General features: G+C 46.3%; 1 protein-coding gene across 4 annotated transcripts in view; it reads left to right on the top strand.

The window, feature by feature from the left end:
* Positions 1-22289, top strand: part of ABCC4 (ATP binding cassette subfamily C member 4 (PEL blood group)) — a 246336-nt gene that overhangs the window by 135566 nt on the left and 88481 nt on the right. The window lies entirely within an intron of this gene.

Here is a 22289-nt window from a genome sequence, read left to right as displayed (position 1 = left end):
CACTCCCCGTGACTCACTGCATCTCCGGGTGTGTGATTTTCCGCCCTTTCTTTTCTCCCTGGCATATTGACCACCCTGAGGTTTGACAGTCGGAAGGACTTTCACTCAGGGTAGGTGAATTTAGCTCGGAGGCCTATAGAATTCTCTGTCTTCTCCAAGTTAGTGTATTTGGAGAGGAACCTTTTGCCTTTGGTTAGGGGCTGGCTCTCTCCTCTGAGGAATCGGCCTCATAATCAGTGACTTTAATAATAGAACTTGGCTCAGACTCCCGATGCTGCCAATTCTTGCTGACCGTACCCTCAGAAATGCTACCGTCTGCCCAAACCATGGTTACCCAGCCTTTTTTGTTTTTTAATTAGAGCTCTCCTTTTTCAATAAGAAAAGCCTTACTATAAAATCAGAGAATCATTTTTCCACTTAATGAATTTTGTACTAAATTGCATCTGAAAAATCACAATATGCTGACATATACTTGTCCATATATATTTAAAGATTTTGTTCTGAAGTAGCCTACACCTGACATGGGCCTCGAACTCACAACCCCAAGATCAGGAGTTTCTCGTTCGACTGACTGAGCCAGCCAGGCGCCCCATGATATACCAACATCTAAAAATCCATCGTTTTCGATTTTGGCAGAATGTATTTCTTTCTTTTTTAAAATTTTATTTGACAGAGATCGCAAGTAGACAGAGAGGCAGGCAGGGCGGGGGTGGGTAGGAAGCAGGCTCCCTGCTGAGCAGAGAGCCTGATGCAGGGCTCCATCCCAGGACCCCGGGATCATGACCTGAGCTGAAGGCAGAAGCCTTAACCCACTGAGCCACCCAGGAGCCCTGGCAAAATGTATTCTAAAACACAGGTTGATTATTTAACTAAAATAGAAGCTACTTTTGTAACCTAATGTTTAAAAATCTTTCAATCCTGAAAACTAGTAGTGTATTTTTTTTTTTAAGATTTTATTTATTTATTTGACAGAGATCACAAGTAGGCAGAGAGGCAAGCAGAGAGAGAGGAGGAAGCAGGCTCCCTGCTGAGCAGAGAGCCCAAGTATTTTTTTTTTTTTTTTTTTAACAAAATTTATATCAGGGTGCCTGGGTGGTACAGTTGGTTAAGGCTCCAATTCTTGATTTCGGCTCAGGTCACCATCTCAGGGTCATGGGATTGAGCCCTGTGTCGGGCTCCGTGCTCAGTACAGAGTCTGCATGTGCTTGCCCTCTCTTTCTAAAATAAATCTTTACAAAAAAACGAACATAGTTTTTGTTCTTTATGTCCATGACGTAACTAGTGGCCTCGGGCCGCTGTCTGCTGTGCTCCTCTCTGCTGTTCACATGCTCAGTGTGGATGGCTGCTATGCCTAAAAAATGAAAAGCTAAATTGAATAGAATTGTCAAAATATTTTCTCTTTCTAAACGTTAGTGTTTAGAATGCTAGTGACATGTGGATTCTTCTCTTTGAGAACTATAGGCTCTTCCTGGGATTTTACATGATCCCCAAAATGTCAGGTTCTGGGAAAAAAAGAACGTGGTTGGGTTTGTGAAATTAGAATTTCTGTGCTCCCCATTTGACTATTTTTGATTCTGACATTATTGTTCCCTGCTTCTTTGGATCCTATGAGCAACATAGAAACCATTTAAAATGGCCTAACGTTCAGAATCTCGCCGGTGTTGGTGGTGGGTGCTGAGTGTAGGGGAATGATATGAGTGGCTGGTGAGTTCTTTGATCTCGTCTCTAGTTAACTGGCACTCGGGCTTATTCAGAGTTTTCAAACAGTTGCTGCCTAAGGGAGAACATATTTAGTGAATTTTCTTACTGTGATAGAAAACAAATTAGCTAATGATTTTAACTTACTGCCTTTAAAAAATATGCATGAAAACCAATACAATGTGCTGTTTTCCAGGAAGTGTACCTCTGGGGATAGGAGTCTACCCCCGGCTAGTCACTTAGGTCCGGTATACCACCCTGCCCTGAAGGTTAGACCTCCCCAGACCGATCCGATGTTCTGAAAGGGAGGCCCCAAAGGTTCCGGGAGCAATCCTTCCGAGGCCCTCTCCAGCTCTCCATTTGCCTGGAGGGTCCTTTTTTCTTCCTGCCCACTCAGCTTCAAGGCTCTTTTCCATCATTTACATGATTCTCAGGATCACTCTTTTTTTTTTTTTTTTTTTTTTTAAAGATTTTATTTATCTATTTGACAGAAGAGAGATCACAAGTGAGCAGAGAGGCAGGCAGGGGGGAGGCAGGGACCCTGAGATCATGACCCAAGCCAAAGGCAGAGGCTTAACCCTCTGAGCCACCCAGGCGCCCCAAGGATCACTCTTCCCTCAATATGTGTTCCTAGGTACTCTTTTCTAGAAAACTCTGTCATATTTTCCTTCTTTAAATGTCCAGGCTAGTCCTCCTCCTCCTTTCTTGATCCCATGATATATTCGTCTTTGCTTTTCATTGCAAGAGTCGCGTGCCCAGAAGTGCAGAGAATAGACGGTCTTCCCTGTTGTGTTCCGTTTAGATTCATTTTTGTTTTACCTTGGTGTTTCCCCTTAGCGTCCTGTTCCGAGGCTATAAAACTCACAAAAGGCAGGGGCCATTAGCGCTTTTCAGAGGCTCTTAATCACGCCTTTGGCTGTTGCTGCCCTGCCGAGGCGCTAGGATGGTTGGGGGGGGCTGCCCTTGACCGGAAACGTAGAGAGCGGCAGGGTTGGAATGAAGCCGCTTGTTGCCGCTTGCTGACTTAGCCGCGTCATCCAGGGGGGCTGACTTCCGACGATAGTTGATTTTTTTGGCATCTTACCGTGGAAGTGTTTTCAAGGGGTTGGGGAGTGGACAAGGCGGGGGCGTCCAGAATATTGATTGTGTAAAATATTTTTGGAGAAAGGTAAATTGCTACAGCCTTTTCTAAAGGTCAAGCCATGCTCTGCAGACTAAAATGTTAACACGGTCCACGTTCTCTCCTTTTCTTCAGCGTGCGGTGGGCGGGTGACGTGTGTGACTGTTCTGCAGCTCTGTCTGCCGCCAGCGGGCAGCCTCTCCCCTTGCTCACTTCCAACCCGCTCTCCTCATCCTCCAGGAGAGCAAGTTCTCCTGGGCTGGGGTCCGGGGTGGGGGGACGAGGCACCTCCTGGTCCCCGTGAGTGTACCCGTCTCCGTCTCTCTGTTCCTCCTCAGGCCCTTCACAGAGGTGGCTGCCACCATAGGCACCTCATCCCTGACCCAGGCACATTGGATCGCCAGGAGTGGATGAGTGTGACACGGAGGATGGATTCTAAGAGAAGCATAGCCATGAACTTTGAATCCTTCCTTTTTCTTTTTTTTTTTTTCCCCCAATTTTAAGAAGTGATAAAGTACACATTAAATTGGCCATTTTTAAGTGTTCACTTAGTGCCATTGAACACATTCACATTGCTGGGTACCCATCGCCACCAGCCAGCTCCAGAATGTTCTCACCTTCCCCAACGGCAGCTCTGTCCCTGTTCAGCAGTACCTGCCCGTCCGTACCCCCCTGCCCGTGACAGCCCCCAGTTCTACCATCTGTTCTTGAGATTATCCTCAGAACCTCAGATAACTGGAGTCCTACACCTTCTCTCGTGACTGGCTCATTTCGCTGAGCAGGATACCTTCAAGATTCATCTGTGTCATAATTTCCTTCTTTGAGGCTGAATAATATTCATGTTATTTATTTTTTAAAGATTCCATTTATTTATTTGAGAGAGAGCAGGAGCCAGAGGAAAGGCAGAGGAAGAAGCAGATACCCTACTGAATGAAGAGCCAGGCACCGGGGCTCGATCCCAGGACCCTGGGATCACGACCTGAGCCAAAGGCAGACGTTTAACTGACTGAGCCACCCAGCGCTCCTGAAATAATAATCCTCTGTGCGTGCATGCGTGTGTGTGCGTGTGCGCATGTGTGTGTGATTTGGTCTTTATTCATCCATCAATGACTGCTTGGGATGCTTCCATCTTTTGGTGATTGTGCGTAATGCCGCCATCACGGGTAGATGAGCATTCGTTTAAGACCCCGCCTCTGGTCCTTTTGCGCTTATGTCCATCATTTTCTTTTCTTTCTTTCTTTTTTTTTTTTGTCCATCATTTTTTGTTCCCACCAGCAGCACACCAGGGTTCTGATTTCTCCACATCCTCCCCGACACTTCTTGTTTTCTCGTTTTTGTGTGTGTTGTGACTAGTGGCCATCCCAGTGAATGTGAGGGGGGTCACACCCTTTCTCTTCTTGGGTGAAACACAGGAGGTGGCTTTCAGCAGCAGCCTTTGGTGGCGGCAGGGGCCAGGCCCCCTGCAGCCGTAGGGCGGCAGGCTCCTGAGGGTCCCTGATGTGGCTTCTGGGCTCTGTGTGCAGGCTGCTTTGTTGCTAGTCTCCTCCTGTCGTCTTTTCTTGGCACGCTTCCTCCTTCTTAATCCTACACTTGAAAATTAGATCAAACGCAAACCGTGTTTAGATTTATTTACAGTTTCTTAACTCCTTTCCTGTTTTTCTTTTGACAGGCTTGGCATAAGAAGTCTTTTTCAAGTAGTAAATTAATTTAGGTGGCAAGCACCCTACCTGAATTTTGTTACATGCTGGCAGTTTAGATAAATGGATATTATAATCTCAGCACATTTCTGCCCAATGCGACGGTGCCGATTTGCAGGAGTCTACAAAAGTGATAATATTCTGTCAGTTTGGGGCCTAGAAGAGGAAGAAGAAGAAAAAAAAGCAGGGCATATTTTCTTATTTGTATTTATGGGATGCTTGTGGGAAAGCTGGAAACGCCATGTGGCAGTTCACATGCCTAAATACACGGGAAGAAAGATAAGGAACTCATAGACATTTCTTTGTAGGCACATGGAGGAGAGAGGGTTCAGATCAGTGACTGTCTGCCGTGTTGGAGAGACAGCCTCTGTTGCGACTGAGGATACCCTCCTTTCCCCCTAAACTCACCATTTCCTTGAAGAATGCCGTCTATTTTTAATGACTTCATTGATTGGACGACGGGGTTACGATGTACTTTATTTACTGTTGAAATGTTTCATTCCTGTCAGCACTTAATGGGAATAAATCTACTTTTTGGCACCACTTTGATAAACTGTAAAACTGCTTATATTTGCAGGAAAATTTGTTTTGCTATGGTAGGTTTATGTACAGACGCAGTGTGACTTTCCGCCCCTCTCAAAATCGTTCTGTGTCACAGTTGAACTGAGAAATAGACACAGGTAAGGCTGTTATCATTGTACCCGCTATCAGAGCAGCTTAAATCAGATGCTGGGTTTCATGTCTGAGGGATCACAAAAATAGGTCTAACCTTCATAATTAAAGTCAGGTTCTCAGTGCTTTATTTTTTTTCGCTGCTGTGTTAGGACTGTGTACTCTGATTTATAGTTAATATGTTTTTAAAAAAATATTTATTTATTTGACAGAGAGAGAGAGATCACAAGTAGGCAGAGAGATAGGCAGAGAGAGGGGGAAGCAGGCTCCCCGCTGAGCAGAGACCGAATGAGGAGTTTGAACCCAGGACCCCAAGATCATGACCTGAGGTGAAGGCAGAGGCTTAACCCACTGAGCCACCTAGGGGCCCCTATAGTTAATATATATTTTGAAACAATATGCAGTGTGTCCTACATTCACTGTGATAGTCTGCATATGAATTTGATATTTTACATCCAACAAGATCCCGTCAAAGTGGATCTTGGTTTCCAATTGCCCAATTTATGAGCAAAGTTGAAATCTATTATACTCATAAGTTTTCCATAAAGTTTCTTGACTTTTTCATGAAAACCTTGTCATGTATATTTAGCTTTGATTCATGGTAATAAATCCAGTGGCGGCGGGGAGAGGTGAATGATATCCCCTTCAAAACGTTTTGTTTTGCATGAAACATTAAAAAATATTAGGTAGTACATCTTTTGTTCTGAAAAAAAAAAAAAAAAAAAAGAAATGCAATTAATTTTATTTCTTAGAACTTTTTTTAAATGCTTGGTGAAACTAGCGATGACCCAACCATTTAACAAAGCCAGACTAGGGAACTTCTCTCCGAGGAGACAAGTAGAATCGTCAACAGTATCCGCAATATAACCCCATAAAGCCCATTTTCAGCCAACTCGGCGATCTCTAATTCAGATTGGAATCAACAATGAAGGGCAGAAATCATGCATTTTAAAAATAGCATTAGTGAAACTATGGAAGCATGTGTAATGCTTGTGTCGGCAAAAACCAGCATCCACACCGATGTCATTTTCCTAGATAGTCTCCTTAGCAAGAAATGAACTTGCTGGAAGGTAATAGAGTCCCTCCAAGAAGTGTGATGAAAAGTCTTTGGGAATTATCAGCGAAACTTAACAGGGACCTCTGGGTTTTCACGGGCAGTTGTGTTATAAAGGGATGTTTAATTTAAGGGAGCCAAGTTGATAAGGGAGGGGGTGCAGGAAACCAAAAATGTTAAACGGGTTTTTGCTGGCCGACAAATTGCGCGGATCAGGGCTTTTTTCTAGTGGGCAGCCGCCTGCTGCTGGCCAGATGGCCCCAGCTGGCCTTTCCTTGGGGCTGGAAGGTGGGTTCTGAGTCTGCTGTTCTTTTCCCTGTGGAGAGTGAATAAACGCTTTCCGTAGGTGTGGTCCACGGTCTCCTTTTTGCACTTGCGGAAGAAAAGAGGGACCTCGCTGCTGTGCTGGGAACCAAGGGCTCCCAGGCCTGCGTGCCTGGTCTGAATTCTCGCTGAGCCCATCGGAATCACACAGGATCAGTCTGCTAAGGGAGGAAGGAAGGAATATCGTGCACCCACGAAGGGCTGATGTCTTTTTATGGGCAAACAAAAGAGTTTCGGTGCTTTCACTTCTGGCTCAGCCTGGCCATTGTATGGCCGAGGGGGTTTAATGAATCATTGTTTAACTAAGATCCTGCCAACTATTTGACCATTAAATAGCCTCCTATGTGTATAGAGTTCTTCTCTGACAGACTCTTATTTGACTGTGATTAATTGGCATTGAATTGTTATTTAATTACCTCTGCAGAAATCTAAGAACAGTTTGTGTTCTGATTAAGTTATTTGATATTACAAAACCCAGGGCGCTGAAGAAGGCAGTGCCCTCTGTCCTTCATGCACCTTGCTGCTGATGGGCCGACCCCTGTGCCTGCTCACAGCTCATGGAATGTTCCTTGAGTGTTGGAAACCCAAATAGAGTCTGGCTTTTAATTTTTCCTTTAGTATATCAAAGTGTTTTGGAAGCCCAGACTTAGAGCATATGTCTGTGAAGCTTTTCTTTTGTGTTAAAATTCTTTTTAAGTTACCTATTGGACTACGTCGAACACGTTAAGGAAGGTGTAGGCTTCCTCAGCTCACAGGTACGCCATGTGTCCCGTGTACACACACGAGCTGTCCCGGGGAGGAGCCCCCCAGCTGTATGCATTGAGGCAGTGAAGAGGAAAGGGAGAGAAAAGGCAGCAGGGGTAGGTTCTGCTTGGGGCCTCTCTGTCCTTGGAGAGTGGCCAACAGCACGAGCTGGGGTGTGGTGACCATTGTTTGGGGGAGAGAGTTCCGAGAGGTGAGACCCTCAAATTACGAGGGGAGGCTGTTGTATTTCGGGAACAAGCAAGGTAGTAGGATGCAAAGAGATGGATATTAAAAAGAAAAAATACTAGGGGCGTCTGGATGGCTCAGTCAGTTCAGGGTCTGTCTTTGGCTCAGGTCATGATCTCAGGATCTTGGGATTGAGTCCTGCATCGGGCTCCCCACTCGGTGGGGAGTCTGCTTTTCCCTCGCCCTCTGCAGGCTGCTCTGCCTGCCTGTGCGCACGCTCTCTCTCTCCCTGTCAAATAAATCAATAAAATCTTAAGAAAAACAAATACATGGAATACATTTAAAAAGAAAATCATTCCAACATACATGCCCGTTTCAGAAAGAGGGTTACTAGAACGTGAGATGCCACAGAAAAAATCAAGAAGACCGAGGACTGGGTGGGGAACTGGTTATTGGTTTTAGAAAACAGATGACGGGTTTATACCAGTGTGCACACAGGACAGAAGCCGAACTGGAAAGGAGTGGGAGGTATTTGACTAGATTGTGATTCCGTGTGCAAAATAGGCAGCGGCTTGGCGAAGAGGTAGCATTTTTTAAACCGGCCAACGATTAGATTTACAACACTTCAAGCCTTATTTCCAGTTCTGCCAACTTTTATCTGAATTTGTACAAAAAAGTAAAAACGTAGTCGAAAATGATCTCCTCATTCCCCCTTCTTTGTTTGTTTGTTTTTAAAGTAGGTTCAACGAGGGGCTTGAACTCACCACCCTGAGATCAAGACCTGAGCTGAGATCAAGAGTCGAGATGCATAAAGGACAGAGCCACCCAGGTGTCCCTTTCCCCGCTCTTTTTAAATCGTGTTCTTTTTCTTTCTTGCTTTGCTATTTTTTTTTTTTCTTTAAAACAAAGGTCCATTTACCTTGAACACAGCTCAGCCAGTTTTGTGTAACATCTGTTGGCGGTTCCCGGATATTAAAATGATGCGCTGGAGAGCAGATTTGGGTGTTGGTTGATCTGTCTCCAGCACACCTTTGGTTACTTTACATAGGGTGGGTAGTGGGAGGGCCCATTGTCTTCAAGTTTAGTCACGTTCTCACCCCAGACGTTTTGTTGTCCTATTTTTGAGCATTACGTATAAGAATTGATTTTGCGCGCCGCGTGGTAATTTCCCATCGGGGTTTTCTCGGTGACTGGGGCTCATGCTTGTTGGTGTAGAAGCGGGACTTCTTTGCTTAGGTGAAGGCATCCCGAACAGATGTGGCTACCACCACCTGTGTGGGAACAAATCCCCCAGGTGAGGACGGCGCCACGTTTTAGGTGCTTGTTCCTCCCGGATTGGCAAGAGTGTCTGTGCACAAAGCCTTGGAAGACATTGGGGTGCAGTGCGCCAAGAGAAGAATCCTTCTTGGAGACGGGGTGGTGCATTCCCAGGGCAAGAGAAGTCAAGTGATTGGTGGTTTCCTGTTCTCGAGTTGGAGGTTCCTAGCCAGGCCTCTGAACTCCGTGGCCATTCCATTCACTCTGGTTTCTACTTTAGGGACTCTTGAACTGAGGCAAATCTGTGGTGTGGGCATTTCCCAGTGGAAAGGCTCCACAGTGTTCATTGGGCCTGCTGTGTTTCCGACCCACTGTCTTAGAGATTTTCTGACCTGTTCTTGTCCAAGAGTTTGTACATCCCTGATCGTGTGTGAGCCGTGAGGTCACACGTAGTCCTGTGTGATAGAGGTGTGAGGTCTGGGGTCATGGAATTAGCCTGGTCTAATTTTCCAACGTTTTTCTTTGTAATACCCAGGAAATGTAAAGTAATAATGATCACTTACTGACTTATCATGGCAACGCCTATCTGGCTACTGTAACAAAATGGTTTCCTGGGGTGATCGTGGGGCAACCTTCAAGGTTAATCTCCTAAGGTACTTCTCAGCAGTCACCATTGAACTTGGCCCCGGGTCACACAACAGGTCAAGGCCTGGGGTGAGCTGGATCTCAAGCCCCTCGACTTTCCCAGTCAGTGATACACATTTTATTAAAGCCGTGTGCTCCTTTTTTCTCTCGCTGATTTGCCCGCTTGTTAGTCTCTGCCTTCAACTTACAGTAACTTGTGTAATTGAATTTCAAGGTGGAGTTATTTTAAATGTTTTACTTTAATTATGGTTAGCTAAGACAATTCCTGGAACTCTTAATCAGGTGTGATATTCAAAGGATTTAGGATCCTGTGGGGCAGGCGTTAGCCAGTCAGAATGAGCCTGGTCTGGCCATAGCCCTTGATACCAGCCCTGCCTATAATTTAATTGGTTCCTCCTTATTAATAGATATTAATAGAGCTTTCAAATTGTGTCTGGTAAAGAAGCTCCATGCCGTTGATCTGGTGCTAAGGAACTTTCTGACTCCCCATCACACTGGGCATGAGTCCTGGCTTGGCTACTTTACGGCCGAGTGTCCTTGAGTTAATTTCTTCCTGTCTCTAAGCCACAGCTGCTCCATCTGTAAAATACAGACTCTGTCTGGCCTATAGTTTTGAGATGATGTGTACCGTGTGCTTAATAGTTCCTGGCACTTACTGGGTTCTCCTATGGTGGTGGTAGGTGGTGGTATTCTAGAAACCAAGCATCAGTGAACCAAAACAACCATAAGAACTCCTGCCTACATCTCTGAGGTGTAGCTCAAGGACGGGAAGGGGGTGTAGTCGTTGTGGGGAGTTTGCGCATATAGAGTCTGAATGGAATGGGTCCCAGGATATCTTCTGGAGCGCTCCTCAGGCTTTGGCCAGCCTGGGGTGACAGGGGTGGGGGTAGATGGGTGCTGCCCTCAGTGCTTCTCCATATAAGAGAATGGCTTTGAAGAGGCGTGATGGGAGAGAGCGCGTGGATCTTTCTGACCACAGGGAATTTTCCCTGGAGATCCCCTAGCACTTGGCTTTTTCCGTCCACGCACTGAAGCACACACCTGTCTCGGCACACCTGAGGTCATGCTCCTTCCATACAGTAGGCAAACATTTGTCATCCCTTCGACGTTCCCACGTCTTAGTCCTCACACATGTCGTTCCTCGTACCTGGACAGACTCCATTCTCCATCAGCCCATTCTCTGCTCTCCTTCCAAGTTCTTGGGCCATGTCTCCGCCATGGAAACGAGTCCAGCCAACTGTGCCTTACCTTGTGTGTGACTCCCACTGACCGTGGTTGAGTGTGCACTCCATGCCGTGTGTGTGTGTGTGTGTGTGTGTGCGCGCGCACGGCATTCTTTGTCTTGTAGGTGCTGTATTCCCTTCCGTGTGCTGCCTTAACCTGCCACCAACATTAGGTTAGAAAATGTCCCAAGAGACACCAGGCAATCAGGTTTTAAATTTAAATGGCAAGCCCCCTGCGTAGGGGCTGAAGAGGCTTTTCCTGATGGGCTACCAGGTGGTAGAGGTACAGAGTGAGGGGATGTGGTAGCCGGGAGGAAGGGAGACTTGATGATGTGGCTAGAAAGCAGATCGCCCTTGGTCTCAAAGACACTGCGGTTTTTACAAGTCATTGTGTTGGGGCAGTCCAGTATCTTCCCGGGGGGAGGAGAAATGAGCACCATCTAATTAGACAAACAGCACACGCATCCTTTTGAACCGCCCCCATCTGTCAAATGATGTAATAGAACTTTGAGATTCCTATTTTTTTAAAAAATATTTTACTTATTTATTTGACACACAGAGATCACAAGTAGGCAGAGAGACAGGCAGAGAGAGAGAGGGGGAAGCAGGCTCCCTGTTGAGCAGAGAACCCGATGCGGGGCTTGGTTCCAGGACCCTGGTATCATAGAATTCCTATTTGTTTTTATAATTTTTTTTTTCATTTTAATTTTTTATTTTTTTATAAACATATATTTTTATCCCCAGGGGTACAGGTCTGTGAATCGCCAGGTTTACACACTTCACAGCACTCACCAAAGCACATACCCTCCCCAATGTCCATAACCCCACCCCCCTTCTCCCAACCCCCCTCCCCCCAGCAACCCTCCGTTTGTTTTGTGAGATTAAGAGTCACTTATGGTTTGTCTCCCTCCCAATCCCATCTTGTTTCATTGATTCTTCTCCTACCCACTTAAGCCCCCATGTTGCATCACCACTTCCTCATATCAGGGAGATCATATGATAGTTGTCTTTCTCTACTTGACTTATTTTGCTAAGCATGATACGCTCTAGTTCCATCCATGTTGTCGCAAATGGCAAGATTTCATTTCTTTCGATGGCTGCATAGTATTCCATTGTGTATATATACCACATCTTCTTGATCCATTCATCTGTTGTTGGACATCTAGGTTCTTTCCATAGTTTGGCTATTGTGGACATTGCTGCTATAAACATTCGGGTGCATGTGCCCCTTCGGATCACTACGTTTGTATCTTTAGGGTAAATACCCAATAGTGCAATGGCTGGGTCATAGGGCAGTTCTATTTTCAACTTTTTGCGGAACCTCCATGCTGTTTTCCAGAGTGGTTGCACCAGCTTGCATTCCCACCAACAGTGTAGGAGGGTTCCCCTTTCTCCGCATCCTCGCCAGCATCTGTCATTTCCTGACTTGTTAATTTTAGCCATTCTGACTGGTGTGAGATGATATCTCATTGTGGTTTTGATTTGTATTTCCTTGATGCCGAGTGATATGGAGCACTTTTTCATGTGTCCGTTGGCCATCTGGATGTCTTCTTTGCAGAAATGTCTGTTCATGTTTTCTGCCCATTTCTTGATTGGATTATTTGTTCTTTGGGTGTTGAGTTTACTAAGTTCTTTATAGATTTTGGATACTAGCCATTTATCTGATACGTCGTTTGCAAATATCTTCTCCTGGAATTTCTATTTTTAATGTCTTAATTATATGAAGAGGCCAGTGACCTCTGGACTTCGGTAGCACAGTGTGATGATTCTGGGAAATTTTTCATATTGCTAAAGAGACCCTGGGATCCCTAGTGGAATCCTGGGCTACCCCCAGTCGTACTTCTTAGGTTTGTATAGCTGTCACTTTCCCCGAATCTTCCCGCTGCTGCCACTGGAGTGAGCAGGAGTCATGCATCAGACCTGCCCCCTAGACCTGACTCTGTTCATGTAAGCAAGTAGTCAGGGTGGGCAGAAAAAACCCAGCCCCCATAGGTGCATGGATCCCATATTCACTATGACGAGGAACAAGGGCCCTTTGAAGGGCTGTCTGTAGGGGACAGTAGGCTTTCTCCCTCAGTGTGTGGTTAATGTCACCCTCTTAGGCCTGGATACCAAATCCAGTGCCTTAAGAAAATGGTGTGCGGTCACCTTCGGAAGGTGGCCGCTGAAATTAAATGGTCTCTTGTGTGTTTTACCTTTGAGTTCTTAGGGGGATTTCCTAGCTTCAGAGGAATTCTGTAAGCCCAGGCCACGATGGGCCAGAGCTTTCCCTCCATTTCTGGCGACCTGTCCCATTAGAATCTGCACCTCGCACCTCCCCTCTCGTCTGTCTGTATTTGCTCTCCTCTGCTGGCTTCCTCACCCGCACAGGACCCCAGTCTGCTCCACACCCGTCCCTTGAGGCCACGCACCCAGCCCTGGCCACTGCTGTCCTGCCTCTCGGCTCTTTCACCTCTGAAACGCCCAGATCCCTTACTTTCTGGGACTTTCCTGTGATCGCGCCATTGCTGTACCCAGCACTCCCGGTCTGCACGTGGACATTTCAGACAGCCTCTGAAGGAGCGCAGACAAATGGGTTCAACAACAGCGCGAGGAAAGTGACAAGTGTGACAGAACAGACGCTTCATGTCACAACACAAATTTCCCTAGTTGGGAAAACACTGCCAAATAAAACTGTGAAATATCAAGCACCAGAAATAGAGACCGCAATTTGGAAACGAACCATTTGTTACTTCCGGCAGAAGGGCTTGTTTTTATCTACTCATTCAGAATGTGTTGGAGCACTTTCGATGTGCTAGGCATTGTTCAGGCCCCGGGGAGACAGCAGGGGATAAACTAGACCCCCCGTCCTGCTGATGCCTATATTGAAATTTAATGTGTGTGACGAGAAAAAGACAAGTGGTCTTTGGCTCTTGGAAGTAAGGAAAGGGATGTATTTATTTATTTGTCTTTAAAGATTTTATTTACTAATTACAGAAAGAGAGAGTGCAATCAGGTGGAAAGGCAGAGGGAGAGGGAGAAGCAGACCACCCCTTCCAAGTGTAGAGCCCGATGCGGGGCTCAATCCCAGGACCCTGGGATCATGACCTGAGCCAAGGGCACACACTTAACCCATGGAGCCACCTGGGTGCCTCAAGGAAAGGAATTTAAAAAGGGCAGTAATTACGATTGCAGTGGTGACAAGGTTATCTTCTAGGTTCTTTTTTTTTCCTTTTTTTTTTTTTTAAGATTTTATTTATTTATTTGTGAGAGAGAGCGAGAGCGAGCGCACAAGCAGGCAGAGTGGCAGGCAGAGGCGGAGAAAGAAGCAGGCTCCCTGCTGAGCAAGGAGCCTGATGCGGGACTTGATCCCCGGACCCTGGGATCATGACCTGGGCTGAAGGCAGTAGCTTAACCGACTGAGCCACTCAGGCCTCTCTATCTTCTAGGTTTCTGAGACAGAAGGGACACGGGGGTGCCTGGGTGGTTCAGTGGGCTAAGCCTCTGCCATCAGCTTGGGTCATGACGTGATCTCAGGGTCCTGGGATGGAGCCCTGCATTAGGTTCTCTGCTCAGCGGAGAGCCTGCTTCCCCACCACCCCCGCACCTCTGCCTGCCTCTCTGCATCCTTGTGATTTCTGTCTGTCAAATAAATAAATAAAATCTTAAAAAAAAAAAAAGACAGAAAGAACATGATCATCTTTAAAAAAAAGTTGGAAAGCCGCTGGGTTTATGGTTTTTTTTTTTTTTTTTAGCAAATCCAGTTTGTGTATCCGCTAGGCACTTGGCATTTTATTATGTAGGTTGTGTGTTAAATGTGGTTTTGGCTTACAAAGGGTGTACAAGCTAGTTGTGAACATAGGACTGGTATACTTAAAGAGTAGTTAAACCCCTGAATGGGTTTATGAGATATGCTGAGAATATACCCAGACCCTGGGGGGAATCTGGAGGCAAGCAGACATAGTCTCTCAACAAATAAAGTGTCAGAAAACCTGTGCCTGAGACCACGAAAGTTGCTTATGTCTTTGCTGAGAGCAGGTTGAGTGTTATTTTAGGCCCTGCTTGATTGCAGGGTTTCCACAGTCCTCATCAGTAAACGTCAAGGAGCAGATCGGAGGCAGGCTCTGCACAACGGCGAGATGTGGTGGCTGGAAGCACGGTATTAGAAAACTGGTACGTCGGGGTGTGGGAAAGCGTCTCAGGTAGCCCCAGAAGACCCCGCCATGTTTCAGTCAAGCCACGGAAGCGCTGAATGCTAGTTCTGGGTTATCAAGAAAAGATGTATTTGTGCTCTGTCTCTTTTATTTAAAAACACAAATCTGTAGTTCACAAGATAAAGGTTCTGCCAGAATGATTACAAGAAAAAATAAGTTTTGTGACCTACAAGGTAATGAGTAATTTGAATATTTCACTGGACAAAAATCTGTCATGTCCCTAATTTTGATAAGCGAGTCTCCTGTTGGATCTGTGGCGATAGTTCTAGTCAGGACGTTTGGGGTGAAAAACGGGATCTACTTGAGTTATTCAGATGTGAAACGTTTGGTTGAAGGGAAGGGGGCATCCCATGGACCCAAAAGCAGAGACCCCCTTTCCAGAAGCTGGAGCTGGGTTCTCTGTCCTGGGGTGCCTGCGTATAGCTGGGTCCCTCGGCTTGGGTGGGGAATGTGTTCCACTTTCCTGCTACCCTGTGACCTTGTAGTTCTTGAGAGCAGAACTCTGAATGACTTGGCAGCTACTCAGCGGCTTGGCCACCCTGGTCTCCTTTGGTCTGTTAGTTGTGGCCAGGCCTGTGGTGGGCTCCTGAGGGGACAGCACAGGTCTCCCGAGCCTGTCTGATCAAGATAGAGAAGGTCAAGTGAGTGGCACATGCTTGGGAGCTCCATTTGTCAGCAAGAGTCTCATGGAGGAGAAAGGGCTGAGAAATCTGGGTGGATGGGCCTGGATGGTGGGCCTACTTGGCAAGCGAATGGGAGAGCAAGAAGGCCCTCATGAGAACAAACATGGAGCCAGGAGTGATGGATGGTTCAGGTAGGGACCTCTTTTCTCTCCCTTCTCGTCGCTGTTCTGATGGGTTGGATTTGACAGATAACGAATCAAGGATGTCCATGAAATTATTGTAAGTGAGCAGTGAAGTCCCGCTAGTAATTTATGTGAGGTAAAGATCAGTCAGAATGACTTACAGGTTTCCATGCTGGGTGTTGGGGCAGAGGTCTAAGGCAAAGTTGGAAAAGTTGGACGTGGGCATTTGTGGGCCAACCTCGAAGACTTCTGTTCAGTTTAGATGTGTCGAGTCTCAGGTGTTTTATACAATAGCCATGTACGTGCCCAAGGAAGCCCTAGGAGATCAGGAATGGACATAAGATTTGGTGTGTATAAATGCACAGGAAGTCTCAGGAAGGACAGTGAGCAGAGTTTACGAAGAGAGCCAGAAAAACTGAAAAATGGCTGATGGTTCTAGCCTGAGAAAAAAAGTAGACTTTCTCATGTCTCCTTTTTCTGATGTGTGGAAATGCCAGGATGGCTTGGCCGTAACACCTGCCTCTTAGGAAATATTACTGCATTACCCTGAGCAAAGCTGACCGTGGGTCCTCCTCTCTAGCACCAGGAGCTTGATCTAAAGGGATTTGAACATTTCTGTTAGCTTCAGAACCCTCTCTTCAAAGGCCACCGCTGTCTGAATGTCCAGAGGAACATGAGGGAGCCTGTTCTGGGAGAGCGCTGGAGGAGGGAACTGGCAGCTCAGGCGAGAAGGGTGGGGTGACCTTTGATGGTGAGAGAAGATGCTTCTACTTCCTTCTCAAGGCACCTCTGCGGAATCACCAAACCTTGACAAGGTTTGGAAAGGACTAGCCCTCATGACCTTGCATGGTCCTTTAAAGCTCTACCATCCCTGATGAGAATGCAGACAACAACCCCCACGAGTGTGCCATCTCACAGCTTAGAGGGTGCCGTCCTAAGCACTGTCTCTTTTAACCTCACGATCTTTGATCCTGTGACGTAGGAGAAGCAAATAAGATTGTCTCCTCTTTACAGACAAGAGATTGTGTCTAAGTGGGCCTCAAATGAGTTACCCACAGACCAGTTGCTACTGAGTGTCAGAGGAAGACAAGAACCTTGCTGGTTTCCCACTGATGGTTTCCTAATTCCTGCTGCTCTATTTCATGCCATTATTTGAGCAGCTACCATGTTGATGACCTGTTCTGATGGTGAAGGTGATGGACACGGGGAACTCCCAAGCTTGCATAGCTCCTGTCCTTACGCTGAACTGGTTTGTGTAGAATGACGCAGAAACTCCATGCTCATCCTCTCTCTCTCATGCCTACATTGTGATTTTTCAGCCTGGTGACCATCTCTGGCACTCACTGAACATCCTTTCCTTTCAGTCAGATTTTCCCCATCATGTTGCATTGTCCCTGTAAGGTACAGGTCCGTCCTCTCTGCCCTTCTGGAGAGACTGTCTCCTCTACTGCTTGGATTGAGATCCTACTTATCACGAGGACAGTGATTCTTTCGCTTGTCCTCCCTTCCACACTCCACCACCCTCACAACCTGGCCCAGACCCAGCATTCCTGGCTTCTGACTCTGCAGGGCTATCAAACCAGTGGCACATTCATAGCAAAAGAATTAGGTTCTAGAACGTTCCATGAAGCTAAAAATGAGCATGTAAAAAGAAGTTCCTAATATCCAAGAGTTGATGAAACACATCTACTTTCACCCTTCCAGTCAGGTGTGTTGTGGCCTGATAGGGCTGCTGTTGAAGACCACTTCTGTGCTAAAGAATGGCACTCGGAAGGAGGGAATTACTGATACACTGTTGCATAGATGGACCTCGGAAATGCTGGACTAAATGAAAGAATTAAGACATGAGAGACCACATACCATTTGATTCTTTTTTAATGAAATCTCCCCCAAAGAGCAAAGAAAGTAGATTAGTGGTTGCCTGAGGCTAACTAAGAGTGGGAACAGGAAGTCACTGTAAACGACATGAGGCATCTTACTGGGGTAACAAAAATGTCCTAACACTGATTTTTGGTGATGGTTATCCCACTTGAAATGGGATGAATATTACAAGATACAAAGTATATGCCTCAATAAAAATATACTTCAATATTTGATGGTATGTAAACCTACCTCCTTTTTTGTTTAAAAAAGAAAAAGCATAGGGTCTATACTAGACATGGGAGCTTCCAAGTTTCATGTTATAGTTTATTTTAAGGAAGTGGAGGAATCCTCCGGATGAGAGATTTGTCAGAATTCTACTGACAGGTGATTGACTCCAGCTCAGACTGTAGACCCTGTTCTTAAAGTAAGATCGCTTACAGATTTGTATTTTGACCAGAAGTTTGATGATCTCTTTCCTGGAACCCTGTCTTGTGGACAGAACAGTTAGGAGACCCTGGTTGGTTGTCTGGTGGTGTGGACTCCAAATGAGGTCTCTTTGTCTCTCTCCGTGCCTCCCCTTTGTTCCCAGCCTTATTCCCTTCTCCATGTTTGTCTGTCTTTCTTTCCTTCTCTTTCTTTTCTCCTTCCTTCCTTCCTCCCTTTCTTTCTTTTTCTTTCTCGTTCTTTCTTTTCTTAAGATTTTATTTATTTGAGAGAGCGTATGAGTGAGCACACAAGCAGGGGGTGGGCAGAGGGAGAGAATCCTCAAGCAGACCACCTGTGGAGCATGGAGCCAGACACGGGGCTGGATCCTAGGACCCTGAGATCATGATCTGAGCCAAAATTGGAGGCTTAACCAACTGAGCCATCCTAGTTGACCACCCCCCCCAGCTTTACTTTCTTACAAAAGTAATACATAGTCACTCTAGAAAAAAGCATTGATAAAAAACAATTAAAATTGCGCACAATACATTATAGACTTTATTTCAGACTAAATGTTCGGGTTCCCCCGTCTCACTTGCCAGATAACCCACACTGAAGATCTTTGATCCCTACAATTTCTGGGTCGTAAGGAACGCTTTCTTAAAGTTGTTTGTATACATCCCCCAGTTGTTCCCTGAAATCTACCCGTGCAGTGTGGGTTTTCATTCCGTGTGAGTCTAAAACGTGATCTGGCCACCGTAGCTGACTGTCGTGGTTGGTCTCATGATCGGTTATCTGTCCTGTGCAGGAGAACGGGTGATGGTGTTGCGACTCTACCCCGAGGTAATCAGACGAGGCGTGGGCTGTTGACTTGAATCCCAGACATAAGGCATTCACTGAGACCGGCCACCTGAGTCTGGGCGGGAAGCAGTGGCCAAGATGGGACTCAGTATCTCAGGAGGGATAATTGAGGCACCAAGGGCTAACGGCGTGTGAGCAGTCTGGGAAGGATGTGATTAACTTTCTTCAAGCATTTGATGGGGTGTCGTGTCAAGAGGAATTAGATTCACTCCGTGTGGTTATAAAAGCAGGATAAGCACAGGGTTGCCTGTTTTAGGCAGGCAAGATTCGGTTTAATGTCGGAAAGCCCTGCCTAACAGAATAGTCTGGAAATGGGTTGGGCTCCCCCTGTTCATGGTGAATCCCCCTTCTCTCTACGTCCCGGGGGTTGCGCCAGCAGGGCCAAATGCCGTTTGGATGAAGAGGCATGGCGTGTGTGTGATGGGAAATCATCATGGATTTGATTTGAGGGCCTTTGAGAAAAGTTGATAACGAGGCCGTGAACTTGAAATTCGTCCCTTTGTTTCTTGGAGCGAGGAAGTAACTTATTGACTCTCCTAATGTCACATTGTCTATACTCTGCCTCTTGCTGAAGGAGCGTTTAGGTTTTTGACCGTCTTTGACGTCCAGCTCAGTTACTGTAGTGGCCGTGTGGGGAGATGGTTTTTCTCGTTTTTTTGCGTGTTTTTGGTTTTTTTTTTCTCTTTTTGTTTGTGTTTTGCTGTTTGCCAACCATGGGTCTCTCTGGATCTACATCTGGAGGAAGGTAAAAGGGGTGGTTATCATGTATCATTCATCTCTGTGTAGCCTTTTCGCCTTTCAAAAAAAAAGGGGGGGGGGCGCCTGGGTGGCTCAGTTGGTTTGTTAAGTGACTGCCTTCAGCTCAAGTCATGGTCCTGGAGTCCTGGGATCGAGCCCCGCATCAGGCTCCCTGCTTGACGGGGAGTTTCCTTCTCCCGCTGACCTCTCTCCTCTCATGCTCTCTCTCTCTCTCTCTCAAATAATAAATAAAATCTTTTAAAAAAACCCAAAAAACCCAAAACTTGAATATTGGTTTCTGTGTTATTTAAGCTGAGCTATATTCTACAGTGCTCTGAATCTTGACTATGTTGAAAAGTTGGGCTTTTTCATTGAAGAAATAATAAGTGTTTAAACTATGTCTTTTAACATCTTTTTAAAAAAATATTTATTTATTTATTCATGAGAGACAGAGAGGCAGAGGGAGAAGCAGTCTTCCCACAGAGCAGGGAGCCGGATGCGGTGCTTGATCCCAGGACTCTGGGATCATGACCTGAGCTGAAGGCAGTTAACTGACTCAGCCATCAGGCGACCCTCTTTTAACAGTTTTAAATGTATTTTTTCCTCATTTTGATATTGATACTTCGGGAAGGTCAAAAATAGCCAGGTAGTTCACAAAATCCGTTAAGAATATGTGGGAAGTTGCCCGACTGATTTTCATGTTTCTAAAGCACGACTGATGAAATGATCACCTAACCTCTGGCCCTCAAAGTGTGGTCATCACTTGGTGTCCCAGGTGATGTCTCAGCAGCAGACATCACCTGGGAGCCTGGTAGAAATGCAGATCTCAAGCTCCATCCGAAAGCTCTCGAATGTGCGTTTTCACGGGTTGACCTTCTGAGGGTGCTGGTAGCCGGGCTTTCCCGAGAGACCGGCTTCAGGTCCTGTGGGCCACAGTGGTTATCTCACCTTGCTGTTTTGTTTTACTGTGCCTGGCACTGTGACTAGGTTCTTTCTCATGCATGAGCCCAGGTAATCCTCAGAATCACCCTCTCAAGGAGGTATTGTTAGAGTCTCCGAGAAGCTGTCGCCCGGCCTGCCAAAAATGTCACTGTACGAAGACCGGTTCTGGAGTCTGTATCTCCTGAACCTGAGTCAGAGACCTGGAGGCCCAGGTTGTCATGCTGTGGCCTGGCCAAGCATGGAAGCTTCCAGTCGCTCCAACTCTTCACCCCGGGTGACCCTGCGCATCTGGCAATAGCTCAGCTCCTTGCCGCTGGCCTTTCATGGGCCGGTCGTGGTCCAGTCATGGCCCAGTCGTGGCCCAGTTGTGGCTTGGTATGGAGGGCCCCAGGGGGAAGTCACTTCTGACAGACATTGGGAAGAGTGTGTAGAGGACCCATGTCTTACCTATAGGCTGGCTTCCAGAAGCTTCCATTACAGAAGAAGTTCAGGGGCCGAGACAAACACATTTCTCCAGAGTTGTGTGTACCAAAACAAACTGTGTGTGTGTAACTTCAGTTTCTGTGAATTCTGTCTTTTAAAAGACTAGATATTTATTATAGATCTGTTCTCACTTTCCAATCCTGAAGCCTTTAGGATATACTGTTCTCATGGATTCTGAGGAGGGAGATACAAGGAGTAATAAATGATCTTTCTTTTTAAAAATTAACATGTATTATTTGTTTTAGGGGTATAGGTCTGTGATTCATCAGTTTTTGTTTTTGTGGTTTTTTTTTTAAGTTTTTTCTTTATTTATTTGAGAGAAAGAGTTATAAGCCGGGGAAGGGCAGAGGGAGCGGGGAAGCAGGCTCCCCTCTGAGCAGGGAGCCCCAAGGGGGCTCAATCTTAGACTCTGGGATCGTGACCTGAGCTGAAACCGACTGAGCCACCCAGGTGCCCCTGTGATTGATCAGTCTTACATAATAACCAGTGCTCATTACAACATGATTTTTTTTTTTTTAAAGATTTTATTTATTTATTTGACAGAGAGAGATTACAAGTAGGCTGAGAGGCAGGCAGAGAGAGAGAGGAGGAAGCAGGCTCCCCGCTGAGCAGAGAGCCCGATGCGGGACTCGATCCCAGGACCCTGGGATCATGACCTGAGCCGAAGACAGCGGCTTAACCCACTGAGCCACCCAGGCGCCCACAACATGATTTTTTATAAAAGATTTTATTTATTTGAGAGTGATTGAGTGTGCAGCACATGCAAGAGCAACAGTGGGGGAGGGGCAGAGGACGAGGGAGAAGCAGGCTCCCCTCTGAGCAGGGACTCCACATAGGTTTCGATCTCATGACCTAAGCCGAAGGTTGACACCTAACTGACGGAGCCACCCAGGCACCCCACAAAATGATCTTTCATCATTAAGTCATATTTCTGTTTTTCTGCCTGCATTCCTCTGGTCGTGTTGGATTTTTAAGAATGAGTCTGTTTGTCACACTCGCTTATACCTCAGAAGATAGCAACTTATCACCCCAGTTGTAAACTCTCAACTCGGGAATGGCAGGATTCCAAAATTTTTCAAAATGGGAGGTTCTGGGGCGCCTGGGTGGCTCAGTGGGTTAAAGCCTCTGCCCTCGGCTCAGGTCATGATCCCAGGGTCCTGGGATCGAGCCCCACATCAGGCGCTCTGCTCAGCAGGGAGCCTGCTTCCCCCTCTCTCTCTGCCTGCCTCTCTGCCTACTTGTGATTTCTGTCAAATAAATAAATAAAATCTTAAAAAAAAAAAAAAAAAAGGGAGGTTCCCTGAACCATCCTGGGTCGGGGGAGGGAGGTAGAGAGGTTATAATTACATTTATTTAATAAG

Source organism: Mustela nivalis (genome assembly GCF_964662115.1).
Source record: "Mustela nivalis genome assembly, chromosome: 15".
Taxonomy (NCBI): Eukaryota; Metazoa; Chordata; class Mammalia; order Carnivora; family Mustelidae; genus Mustela; species Mustela nivalis.
Note: the sequence above shows the minus strand (reverse complement) of the source record. Positions and strands in the feature narration are given on the sequence as shown.